General features: G+C 39.2%; 1 long non-coding RNA gene across 2 annotated transcripts in view; it reads right to left on the reverse strand.

Annotated features, from left to right (window-relative positions):
- Positions 1–13,737, reverse strand: part of LOC137856212 (uncharacterized) — a 128,359-nt gene that overhangs the window by 110,749 nt on the left and 3,873 nt on the right. Inside the window, exon 3 of one of the 2 annotated variants that reach the window (XR_011096284.1) lies at positions 2,953–6,640. The exons of the other annotated variant lie outside the window; for it this stretch is intronic. This is a non-coding gene — a long non-coding RNA (uncharacterized lncRNA). Of the gene's footprint in view, positions 1–2,952; positions 6,641–13,737 lie in introns of those variants that run through there. 2 annotated transcript variants of the gene reach the window in all.

Raw genomic sequence — 13,737 nt, forward strand, 5'->3', positions numbered from 1 at the left:
GGAGAGGAGCGTAGAGGAGAGGAGCGTAGAGGAGAGGAGCGTAGAGGAGCGTAGAGGAGAGGAGCGTAGAGGAGCGTAGAGGAGCGTAGAGGAGAGGAGCGTAGAGGAGAGGAGCGTAGAGGAGAGGAGAGGAGCGTAGAGGAGCGTAGAGGAGCGTAGAGGAGAGGAGCGTAGAGGAGCGTAGAGGAGCGTAGAGGAGCGTAGAGGAGCGTAGAGGAGCGTAGAGGAGAGGAGCGTAGAGGAGCGTAGAGGAGAGGAGCGTAGAGGAGAGGAGCGTAGAGGAGAGGAGAGGAGAGGAGAGGAGAGGAGAGGAGAGGAGAGGAGAGGAGAGGAGAGGAGAGGAGAGGAGAGGAGAGGAGAGGAGAGGAGAGGAGAGGAGAGGAGAGGAGAGGAGAGGAGAGGAGAGGAGAGGAGAGGAGAGGAGAGGAGAGGAGAGGAGAGGAGAGGAGAGGAGAGGAGAGGAGAGGAGAGGAGAGGAGAGGAGAGGAGAGGAGAGGAGAGGAGAGGAGAGGGAGAGTTTTTTTTTTTAATAAAATACTTGCTTCAGGAAAGGTGAGATGGTTAATGAGGCAACAGTAAATTCTGAAGATAGAGTTGCATGCTTTCTGTAAGGGAAGTCATGTGGCGCTCAAAGTTGTCCTTAGACTGTTTTTTTTTTTTTGAGTACAGCTATAGTTCATCCACAAACTTAAATGGGAGTTCAGTTTACTTAGGAATTTAATTAACTTTATTTCAAACCGTAGGGAAAAAAAACATTTAAAACTTCTTACCATTACCCCCAAACTTGTTTTGAAGGTGTCTTTTGATAAGAAAAACCAGCCCATTAATCTGAATGACAATTATTACTGTTCTCAAAACTAAACCACTTAAAGAGTCCGGGAGTTCTTATGGGGAAGTTTAAAACTATTATACTTCAAATTAAATTTGAAGGTATTGCATATTGAGTTGCTTTTTTTTTTCTCTCCCATCATTTTTAATTACTAGTATATTTGCATGAAAATGGAATCTTTATTTCTTGAAAGCTCATCTGCTCCTGCTGCTTATTCTTTATTGAGGATGTCACATGCAAAGGGTTAGATCTTCAGGTGAGGTAAAAGCAGGAACAGATGTGCTTAGAAGAAAGTAAGTTTTTATGCAAATAGTATTTTTAATAAAAACAGATGAGGATAAAAAGTGAAAATATATGCTCTGAAAACTAAATCCCAGTATTTCTTTGTAGGAGATACAGTTGTCTCTCCAAACAAAAGTTACTTTGAACTTTAAAACTGAATACAGAATAGGAAAAAGAAATAATATATATAGAGAGAGAGAATATGAAATTATAAAAACTTAAAGATTCACTAGATCACTGTTTACTCAAAAAAACACCCTAATTTGTTATTCATGATTCATTTAAACCCTCAAATTAAGACTTGTTCTATAATGAAGGAAAAAAAAAATCTAATTTTTATGGTCCTTTCTGAAAAAAAGGACTGAATTCTATCTAGCAGAGGTGTTTGTATTGCAAAATTCAATCAGTTAAATGCTTACATATTAGTGTGAACAAACTACAAATAACACTGAGTGGGAACTACATATTGGCTCCTCCATGTACAGATCCAGTGAAAACACAGTGGTGCAATACTTTGAGAGAGGTTGCACTGACATGTGTCTATGCTTTCAGAGAGAAGTGAAGATATTTAACACCTGGTGGTTCCTAATGTATGCCCCTCAGCTTCTATTTCTCAATAACGTGGCTTGATTCCAGCTATCAACATAATTGAGTACATGAAAATAGTAACGAGAGCCTGTATTAGAAGTATAAGAAAAGCTATCAAAGTCTCACACAGTAAAATAAAACTGTTATTTGAAAGAGCTTATGAACTCTACCAGATGGTTTGAAGATTAACTGCTCTTTAGATAGCTCCGTGCAGTTCCATAAGAGATGTTGAGGTTAGGTTTGACAGCCATTGCACCTGTGTGCAGCCTATCAGGAAAGCATCCTGAAGTTCATCACACTCTGGGCGCCAGATTGGCGATGACAGAAGATGAGCTGCTACTCGTCGGGTATTCCAAAACCACACACAACAACTTGTCTGCGTAAGTAAAGACTCAGAATGACAAAATGGCACCAATGGTTTCCATGGTCAGATTCCCATTCCAGGTAGGGTAAACTAGAGGCAGTGCTGCCTCTCTGCTGAAAGGGGGCACCACTTGATGGGAAGGGAAGGGAAGGGAAGGGAAGGGAAGGGAAGGGAAGGGAAGGGAAGGGAAGGGAAGGGAAGGGAAGGGAAGGGAAGGGAAGGGAAGGGAAGGGAAGGGAAGGGAAGGGAAGGGAAGGGAAGGGAAGGGAAGGGAAGGGAAGGGAAGGGAAGGGAAGGGAAGGGAAGGGAAGGGAAGGGAAGGGAAGGGAAGGGAAGGGAAGGGAAGGGAAGGGAAGGGAAGGGGTTTGCAACATGAATAGTACTAGGAAAAGTACAACTCTGTCCAAACTCCAGAAGCGATACCTGACCTCATTTCTTTTAGTACAGAAGTGCCGCAGAGGCAGAGGCAAAGCCCAGCAAGTACTTCACCTGCGGCCAGGAAAAATTGACAGTGCAATCAGATTCAAATCTACAATCCAAATGAATTGCTACTAATAAAAACAAAGCACAGGGCCCCTTTTACATTGTTTTATCCTGTTTAAAAGACAAACATTTGCACACTGCAAGCCTCAAATGGATAAAAGCTACCATGAGAACTTATAAGCCATCTGCTAGCTTCCTAATGAAGCCAGTAACTATTATTGTTTACAGTTGAACACCGGGGGTCATGTGTATTTGCTGTAATGAAAGAATCAATGCATCACTGCAGATGCTAAAAGAGAACTTTTTTTTTTTCCAGACGGCTAATTATAAATACAATAAAATAACAAATTAAAAAAAAATCTGTTCATCTCCTTTGAGAAATAGTGCTTGGCACACCAAATACAAATTGCAGCACTTTTCTGTTTTCCAGTAGTCTCTACTTGATAGACTCGGCATACAGAAACAGAATCACAAAAAAGTTACTCTTCAATTCTTAACGAATAGCTGACCACCAAGGAATGTTTAGTCCCTAATTCTCTAATCTTTACAAACCTCCTGCATTACTTAATTGTATGGTTTATCTGAATGTAATGATGAAATGTGCATTAGCAAGCAGCCAGATAACTGTTGTTGTTTCACTCTGTTTCTCTTGCCTGAAGAAGACACCATGACATGTGAAAACTTGGCTCAGTCAGGCTATTAAACATGTCCTGAAGTTTCTTGGATTTTTCAAATGTTGGCTGAAGAGAAACTGAAACACAGCAGTGAAGCAACCCATTTCTGGCTTACTGCATCATCACTCACACAAAAATACACTAACAAAAATACACAAAAAGCTATATAGCAATATGAATTCCCAACATCTAGCAAAAACAAACAAGCCATTCATTCTGAAACCTTGTCAGAGGCCATTACGTGTTTTAATTTCCTAAAGTCTGTAAGTCAAGAGAGCTGACTTGCTTTGCTGAGCTGAAACAGTGCACATGACCCTTCCTGCTCTTCATAGACCTCTGATACCATGGTCTATGGTGCAGCCCTCCTAGAGCCCATACTCTTCTCATTCCACCTATAGCATATGTGGAGGTGCATGTCTATCATGTGACTAAAATGCAGTATAACATCCTAGCTAGATGGGCTGAGGTAGAAAAGAAAGCTGTATTATTGTATGTACCGAATCAGTAAATACATTAGAAAATAAAGGGGGACAAACTATATTCCTCTTTTACAATGACGCATACTTATACCAAGCTGTACCCACCCTGGAGACTGAAATAAAGGAAGCTGTCAGCAGAATACCACTTCTTTTTTTTAAATTTTGTTTTCCTATCATGGTGATGACCAGAGAGACAACACCTGGTGGATCAGCGTGGGCAGAGTTTATTACTGGTAGCCTGCTGGAAGCTTCTGGCCCTTGCTGCAACCTTTTGCTGTGACCCCGTCCTTGACTGATGACCAGCATGCAAAGGCAGACCTACTACATGAATTCCTACACAAGCACCATCACTGACAGAGCTGAGTGATTAGAGAATGGGAGAGGGTGAGGAGAATAATTTGGTTTCAGTTCCTACTCCGACAGTGTTTCTGTCTTTGTGGACTTAAGTGAATAACTTAATTTATATGTCTAAATTCTCTTGTTTCACAAAATGCCTCAGATAATACTTTCTTCCCTAAACTACATGCAAATGTATACGAATATGCTTGCATCCCCAAATTACAGGGGAGTTGCAAGAATTAATTAGTTAATGTTTGCAAAGTGCTTTGAAGGCAGAAAGCACTCTATAAATGCTAATTATTAAATCAAAGGTTTATCTGACTTTATTACCAAACCACTAATAAAATAAGTTACATTGCATGTACAGGCTGGAAAAGGCACTTCTACTGTCTAAAAGATATAAAGGTTTTAATTAGCAAATGTTTTGAAAGCACTTTGCTGATGAAAGAAATGCTAAATGTTAATAAAGGTTTTCCCTAATGAAAACAGCTACAAAATATGAACTCCTGGATGCTACTGTAACTTCTGCATATATTATCTAACGTTTTGTCCCATGAGAACAACATTTTTATTTGAGGCACGGTTTTTGTAATATTGATGAAAAAAATTGTGGTTATGTTTGTCAAATGAATGTTCAGATGCAGCAAGAGATTAAAGGTATCATTCTTAGGAGAGAATAGCAAAATCTAATGTATTGTCAAATTGTAAATGTACATGCATACTATTGTTTTTACTATTTAACTTCAAACGGTATTTCGCTATGCTTCCAAGCATCTGCTAATTTACAAAGTTCAGCTCCTCCAAAACACTCTAAATGCACATGCATGACCTGTTATCCACATGCTATCTTAAAATCTAAGCATACAGACACATTTGAATCTGTTAGGAATAGGCTAGAAAGACTGAACTCTGAAACTTCCTCAGGCTTTCTGAAACACTGTGAATCCTTTGCTTCTCATGATTTTATCCTGCCAGGGGAAAACTTTTGTTCACCTGTTTGCAACACTTTTTTGCCCTCTGGATTTAATAGTATAAACCTGGATATTTTAATTTAAACATATAAATTTATTAGTATTAGTGTAATTAATGTATTAACACAATTGACTCTGATTCATTCCCTCCCTGCACCCATTTTAAACTTAAACTTGATTTTAGAACCCTCTGGAATAATATTATTATTTTGAAATTATCAGATGGTAATCAGTACTTGTCAAAAGCTTAGGCTAGTGGTTTGGAAGGAAGTTTGAAAGTAGATCTTGGTATGCATAATACCTCTTGTAATGTCTGCAGAAAACATGAAACCTTGAGCAATGAGCAAAGCCCTGTTAATCTGCTTTGCTAAGAGGAGAGAGGCATGCCAGCATCCTCCCTACTTAACACCGTGCAGATGGCAGCAGGATGAGAATGCAACCAGTCAGGCCCGCTCAGTGAAGCAATGGAGCCTGGCTGCCAAGGCAGAAGCTGCCCGTTTCCATGGTCCAGGAGGCAAAATATCTAGTGCTGTCCCTACTGCTTCCAGCAGGAAGGAGAGCTCCAGGTGCTGCTCCTCCAGAGACCAACCCGGTCTGCTGCTTTCTAATGTCACAGGATGCTGGCTCAGAAAGTTCCCTCTAAAATCCTGGGGTGTGGGAAATAGTACATGTTCATTAATTTGAGACATAAAGCTCAAATAGGGCAGGAAAATGCCCAGAATCTGACATGCTACAGCAAAGGGTTGTGTTCATTTCTGTGCTCTTAGGATAGCTCTTCCGGGCAGACTGGGTGAGTCAGAGCAGCAGCATAAGTGATAATCCTTTACCACTACATCTGTTTGTCAAGCCGGCCCTGAAGGAAAGGCGAGCAAGATTTTTGGAGAGGGAGGAGGGTTCAGAAAGGAAGGGTCATCTGGGAATAGATGAGAAATGAAAAGTCCTCAGATTTGGTAAAATGTCAAATAGGTCTTTACCAGAAGGAACTCAAGATTAATGATTTTCTCTAAGCCCAGCTTTTTTATTATGTTTTCTTGGGTTCCAAAATTACCTTATAGAAACACAGTTACTGTATTTTTTACAAAACAATTCCAGACTAACCAATAGAAAGATAGTCCACATTATTTTGCAGTTAGTTTAACATTACACATTGTGAAAAGCAGTACCAATGAGGTACCAAGAGCAGCAGTGCTGAAGTAAGGTCTAGAATGGTATTCTTGATAGTATTATAGCAATTAGCCCTTATTTTTGAAAAAAATATGGGAAATTTTGTGGCCTTCCCAGATAAATTTTGTGGATTTTAAGATTAATGGATGGTATTACACTAAACATTGTGACTAAAGTAAAATAACCTTTTTAAAATTTTTATCGCTACATTAATTAAATCAGAATGGAATAACATAAAGGTATATACAAATCCTTGCTTGGAAAACCTTAAGATGTATGTCAACTTGCACAGAATAATTTTGATGGCATTAGAGCTCAAGAAGATAGGTCCACTTTCAGTCCTGTATTTTGATTTTGTATAGTTCTGATATCACCAATGGTATGGGTCCATTCCTGGATGGAAGCAATAAAATTATAAATAATGCAGGAAAACGCAGGCGTGCTCATGGAATGCTTCTGTCTTGCAGCTGGGGAAAAGGCACATTAAATATTAATAAATGATGCTGATAAAATACTTCCCATTCTAACAATAAATCAAAAAAACATTGTGATGGAACTGGGACTGGCACTAGAGCTTTGGAATACACTGGTCAAAAGTAAATAATACTGTACAAACATTAAGTCACACATCTGAGAAACAAGTATGCAGGCTATCCTTGGAGGATGGCGAGCTTAGACCTGAGAATCCATATCACAGAAGAAGAGCTTAAATCACAGCAGTAATCCTTGGTGAGGTGCTGTGGCAGGAGTTAATCCAATCTGTGGACAAAAAAAAAAACATGGAATCTATAGTAGAAGAGGAGAGATGCCACATATCCCTATATTTGACACTAGTGTGACTGTTGTTTATATTTTTGATAATTTAAACTGAAGAAAAATCTCCTTTAATTGGAGTGGAGTCAGAGAAGAGAAGTGAAAATCATTAATGGACTGGAAACTGAGCTATAGAGTTAAATCTTACCAAAGAGAAGATTAGGAAGCAATTTGATCACATTATGTACATTTGTAAAATAGAAACAGTCAGTTTCACTTGTGAAAAAAAGAAAGATTTAAATAGGTCTGGCAAAACACAAGAGTGGAGAATTCTGACGTGGAAATGTTTACCTCTTTTCTACAGCTATGTTTAATTCAGCTATGTATGAAGCAATGTAATTAAAATCCAATATTTGAAGATGATGCAAAAATCATTTGCTTGACTTGCTTCAAATAAAAATTCAAGTTAGTAGCATTTAGCTATTTGGGTTTCCTGCAGTCATTTGAAGGCAACCCTAAAAAAGACTTTTTCTATTTGGTTTGGTATTCCATTATCTTTATTTACTTTAGTAATGTAGTTTTCTTCCTAACTGACATGCGTCTCCTTTTGAGAAAACATACTTCTGCGGTTTGTCCTGGAACAAGTTGCTCAAACAGATTCACATTAAAAATATTGATAAGCCTAGCTACACTTTGAGACAATCTCGTATCTCAGAAATCCCATGTAACAACCAACGTAGATTAGATCCCAATGCTAGTCTGGAAAAGAAAGGTTTTGCAGAGGTGATGAAACCCTGGCATATCCTGGCATTGACAGCATTTGCCCTGTATCCAGCTGGATGGCGTTTGGCATGGGGAGTCATGCTGAGGATTTTAAGTCATCGGCCTGACTAAAAGAGGATTTCCCAATGGTGCTACAAAAGTATCAACTGTCCCATAAAGCTGGAGAGGAAATAGAAAGTTTTGACATACTAATTACAGGCTGTCTTACATATATAATTGTTTGACTTTGTTTTTTGCTTTGTTGTTTGTGTTGTTGTTGTTTTTGCTATTTCTTAGTTTTCTGCAGGTTCTTTAGTTCATTATTTGACATTGTTTCCAAAAATATGACATGACAAGACATCATAATTATTCTGTCAGGTTGATTTGGTATATTTGAACATATGAGTCTTCTGTAAATAAAGCAAAAGGGATATGAAAGAGAATTTTAGCTCTGCAGTCTGGTTTAAGGCCTTTGATTTTACTTTGATTTGGAAATGTCATGGTTCACTGAAAGCTTACCAGAGCGAGTTTAATGGATTAGAATATGTTATTAAAATGAGATGGCTAGAGAAGTGTATTCCACAGATGTGGAATATTGAGAAGGGAGATTAAACAAACTGACTTGCAAGAGGCCTCTGCTGCATTAAAAGGCAGTGTAGACTATTTTTTCTTTCATGGCTTTTAGGATGAAGGGCAGGAGTAGCACTACAGGTTCATTACAGCAGTGTTCTGAAGCCACCAAGTTTTCTCTGTTTGTACCTTTTCTTCATTTACACTGAGACACCGAAAAAGATGTCTCAGAGATATATGCAGAAAAATGTTAATATTTGATGTGGTGTTATGGACACACAAAATCTGCATATATGTGCTTTCAGAATTTTCTATGTTCTTTTTGAGATTTTTTGTTTTTTTTTGAAACATGTTTTCCTTCAGGGATTTCTTTGACTCACAGAAATCTCTTTTAATAAGCAACTCCTTACCTTCTTCTCCCCCGCCCCAGCATATTTCTTTTCCTCCTCTTACCAAAACAAACACAAGCTTGCATTAATCTGTTCATGACCTATGAAAACAACCTAAAACTTTAAAAATATACATTTTTATCGGTCAGAACTTTGTTTTTTCTTAACAGCATCTTGAAACCTATAGCTAGTGGTTACATATAACCTGAGTATAGCTCTTGCCCTGTAACTCTTTTTCTAATTGCCTAGCTAGACCAAAAAGGAAATCAGCACTAAGTCTAAACATCCAGGGGCTCACTTGCTGGGACACTTCTGCTCTAGAATTCAAGAAGTGTATTTGCAGCATAGCACTTTATTTGTTTTGGTATGTTTGAATTATGTGCCACTCTTTTGTGTTCTTTAAAGTAGGGCTAACAGGAACCTCATGAAGTTGAGCAAAGGCAAGTGCAAAGTCCTGCACAAGGGGAGGAATAGTCTCATGCACAATTACATGTTCCAGGCCAGCCGGCTGGAACACAGCTCTGCTAAAAGAGACCTGGGGGTCCTGCTGGACAAAAAGCTGACCATGGACCAGCAGGTGTCCTTACAGCATCCTGGGCTATGATAGGAAGAGTGTTGTCAGCAGGTCAAGGGATGCGATTCTTCTCTACTCAGCATTGGTGACACCACGCCTGGAGTGTTGTCCCCAGTTCTGGGCTCCCCAGTACAAGACAGACCTGGGCATACTGGAGAGAGTCCAATAAAGGGCCATGAAGATAACAAAGAGACTAAAGCATCTCTCTTAAGAGGAAAGGCTGGGAGAGCTGGGACTGTTCAGCCTTGAGAAGGATCTGGGGGAATCTTATCGATGTCTATAAGTACCTGAAGGGAGGGTGTGAAGAGGACAGAGCAAGGCTCTTTTCAGAGGTGCCCAGTGACAGGACAAGAGGCAACGTGTACAAACTCAAACACAGTAGTTCCCCTCTGAACATCAGGAAAAAATCTTTTCACTGCGAGCATCACCAAGCTCTGGCACAGGTTGCCCACACAAGTTGTGGAGTCTCCATCCTTGGAGATCTTCCTAAGCCACCTGGGCAACGTGCTCCAGGTGCTCCTACTTGAGCAGGGCGGTTGGGCCAGATGACATCCAGAGGTGCCTTCCAACCTCAACCATCCTGTGATTCCTCAGCTGTAAGCATCAACTGTATATCCTTAGGTTTTACATTCACACCTTTACAAAACAGCTGATTATCAGCAACAGCTCTGATATTTCAGTCCAAGGATTATGTTTTAATACTTCGATTTTGCAGACTTTGCCTAGCTTTGAATTATTTTCCATGAATTATTATCTAATGCAATCTTTTACACTGTTAGAGGTTGTTTCTTTATTACTGCATTTCATTTATGAACACACAAGTATAGCAATTTATGCTTTTGCAATGTTGTTCCACCAAAAAATCCAAAGGAGAGAGCTGTAGGAATAGTGTAATGTGTCTTATATGTGGACATGGGTATTTCATAACATATGTTTCACCATATGGACTTTATAGCTTAGCTTTTATACACCATATTTTACCTGGGAATTAGATACAAAATAAAAGGAATTTTTGTATGAATTATAATCTTTTCCTTGTGATAAGAAAGCTTATCCCAAGTATTTCTGAGACCACATATTGAAATAATAAAAATGACACAGTACAGTTCGACAGATTCAGCTCAGCAGCTGAAAGCATCTATGTTCTCATTCCTATCCTATTTCGTTTAGGTATTTTTTACTCTATCAAGTCACTTAACACATCTCTTTTGGTATGTCCACCACAAAGTGAAGATAGTAATACCATGCCGTGATCTTGAGAACTTTTTATTGGGATCCTGGGTTTTAGATACCAAACTGGAATGAAAATTGCCATGGGATGAATAGCACAACTCAGCAACACCTCTAGCAGTCCAGAAGTGCTAAATCTTGGTGTTGATGCATCAGTCTCATTCTTGATACAGATTTGAACAAGCTCTGAGATTTCATTTCAGAAACAGTGTGACCAGCAGGGCTAGGGAGGTGATCGTCCCCCTGTACTCGGCTCTGGTGAGGCCGCACCTCGAGTACTGTGTTCAGTTTTGGGCCCCTCGCTACAAGAAGGACATCGAGGTGCTTGAGCGGGTCCAAAGAAGGGCGATGAAGCTGGTGAGGGGCCTGGAGAACAAGTCCTACGAGGAGCGGCTGAAGGAGCTGGGCTTGTTCAGCCTGGAGAAGAGGAGGCTCAGGGGCGACCTTATCGCTCTCTACAGATACCTTAAAGGAGGCTGTAGCAAGGTGGGGGTTGGCCTGTTCTCCCACGTGCCTGGTGACAGGACGAGGGGGAATGGGCTAAAGTTGCGCCAGGGGAGTTTTAGGTTAGATGTTAGGAAGAGCTTCTTTACTGAGAGGGTTGTGAGGCATTGGAACAGGCTGCCCAGGGAGGTGGTGGAGTCACCATCCCTGGAAGTCTTCAAAAGACGTTTAGATGTAGAGCTTAGGGGTATGGTTTAGTGGGGACTGTTAGTGTTAGGTTAGAGGTTGGACTCGATGATCTTGAGGTCTCTTCCAACCTAGAAATTCTGTGAAATTCTGTGATTCTGTGATTCATTTTTGCAACATAGTTTCTAGCCTCTGTTAGCAATCAGACAGAATTGGGGTTTGCTTGGTGTCAGAACAGGACAGAAGTCAAAATACCTTGTATTCATGCAAAGGAACTGCACTTTTTAGAAGGGAAAACAAGAGGTAGGAAGTGGGTGGAAGAGAAAAGAAGCATTTTTTTCATATAGAAGTTTGCTGGGTTTGTACTGGTTGTGTGTTTCGAAAAATACTTTCATTTGTTATGAAAACAGGTTCTTTAACTCTCTTAATCAGTCAGATCACTTTTTTGTAATGCAAATCTTAAATACTCAAGCAATTAATCCAGTCCACTTCATCACTGCACTGTGTTTCTAGAAGTACACGGATGATATAGAAGAGAGTAATACTTGAGAATGTTATTGATAAAACATTCCTTTTTGTATTTCATCCATTGCCTCCTTTAGATACAACACAGCAGACATACGTGCTTTCTTCTTGCCGTGGTGGGAGGTCTTACTCCTTGCACCAGTAAAAAGGGACTGTTAAAAGCATTAGCTCTATAAATCTTGTTGGAGTATCTTAAATACTTGAAGAAATTAATTGCTGTCCACCAAAGGAGCTGATGTTGGGAAACTTTTTCATTCTTCATTGAGTCCCTCTACTGCTGGTCTATTTCTGCCCTACATGGCCAAAAAAGAAGGCCAAGCTCTTGAGAACCTCCTTGGCTGACTGGGCATGCCTTTGTGATTCTCCAAAGTCATTAGACAGCAGCGAAAGACACTGCAATTCCAGATACAATGAAATGTACGAAAGTTAAATTTATATACATGAGAGAGATCATTTAAAAAAAATACAGAGATTATGAAGATATTAACGGTAAGAATATGTACCAAGACTGCATCAAGAAACTTTCATTAACCTCTCTGATTAACCTCAGGGGAAATTTAGGCTTGACATCAGGAGGGGGTTCTTCACAGAGAGGGTGATTGCACACTGGAACAGGCTCCCCAGGGAAGTGGTCACTGCACCGAGCCTGTCTGAATTTAAGAAGAGATTGGACTGTGCACTTAGTCACATGGTCTGAACTTTTGGGTAGACCTGTGCGGTGTCAAGAGTTGGACTTGATGATCCTTAAGGGTCCCTTCCAACTCAGGATATTCTATGATTCTATGATTCTAAAATTATCCATCTTCTTTTTGCTTTGTCCACAGCAATATTGCTGATATTTCAGCAGCATGAATCAGTGTTAACAGAACTGAATGCTGAGTTAGTTTTAATGAGTGGTTTAAAGAGGGCTGAGTTTAAGATTTTTATCATGAAAACATTACTCACATTTCCATAGTTAAGCTTCGGGCAATCCTATTACCACATAATTTCTACTGTACCTACCCTAAACTTTTAATCTGACTAACAATCAGTTAAAATTCTTCTGTGCACTTATTTTCAGAGGTATGGGATTAGAACTATGCCTTCAAGGACTCAAAATGTGTAATTTCTTATGATTTTCTTTTACATCTACCTGAAAGCAAGAAGGCGGCCAAAGTTTTGAAAAAGCTCACATGTATAAATATATGATGAACATATATACATATGTATATATTCATTTGAAGAACCCTGTATGGGCTTTTTCAGTAATATTCTGGAAAGTCTTTGTAGGACATCCTATTTTAGCAGCAAGTGGTCCAATTGAAAATCAGGGGAAAGAGAAAGCTTTGGAGTAAAGAGAAAAACTGAATGAGCATAAGCATTATCAAAGCTGTTCACTGGCTCCACTGCTTCTGCAGTTTCATCATAAGTTCAACTAGAAACAATATTATTCAAAGATCTTTTACTCTCAGCCGTATCCATGCATAAGAAGCTGACAATAGTAAAAGTAGCACTCCTCCGCCTGTCCTCCCTCCACCATGTACACTGTTTTGCTTTACAGGACTTTTAAAACCATTATTAAAAATAAAAATCTTCTGGCACAAAGGAGTCTTAGTTATTGGGGTTTTTTCTTTCCTTTTTTTTGGTTGTTTGTTTTTGGTGGTAGTTTTTGTTTTGTTTTTGAAGATGTAGCCATCTTAGATAAAAATCACTGTGCTTATAAAAAAATAAGTCAGTATTTATAATGCTGAAAATATTGACTTTTTTTTTTTTTTTTTTTTACAATTTTACAATAGCTATATGTCAAGGAAGTCAGATTGGCTGTCCAAATTGGTTTGTACAGTGTTTAAGTATCTAAAAAAATAGCAACATAACTAATACATATATATTCAAACATTTTTGTCATATGTTTCCAGAGATTAATTCTGTCAGCATATTTCATAATTCATCCTGCATTCAAATTCTGTTTGAAAGCAGCAGAGACTGAACTATGTAGATTTTCAGGGAGACAGCTGTGGCTCTTGATTCAGAGCCATTTATGGATAGTATGAGTTAGGGCTGTAACAGCTGTAAATTTCTTCAGGGACATCAGTTTGGAGAATCATCAAGTTAAGGGAGTCTTTTGTTATAGAGAGATAGGGTACTAACATGC

Source organism: Anas acuta, chromosome 4 (genome assembly GCF_963932015.1).
Source record: "Anas acuta chromosome 4, bAnaAcu1.1, whole genome shotgun sequence".
NCBI classification, from domain to species: Eukaryota; Metazoa; Chordata; class Aves; order Anseriformes; family Anatidae; genus Anas; species Anas acuta.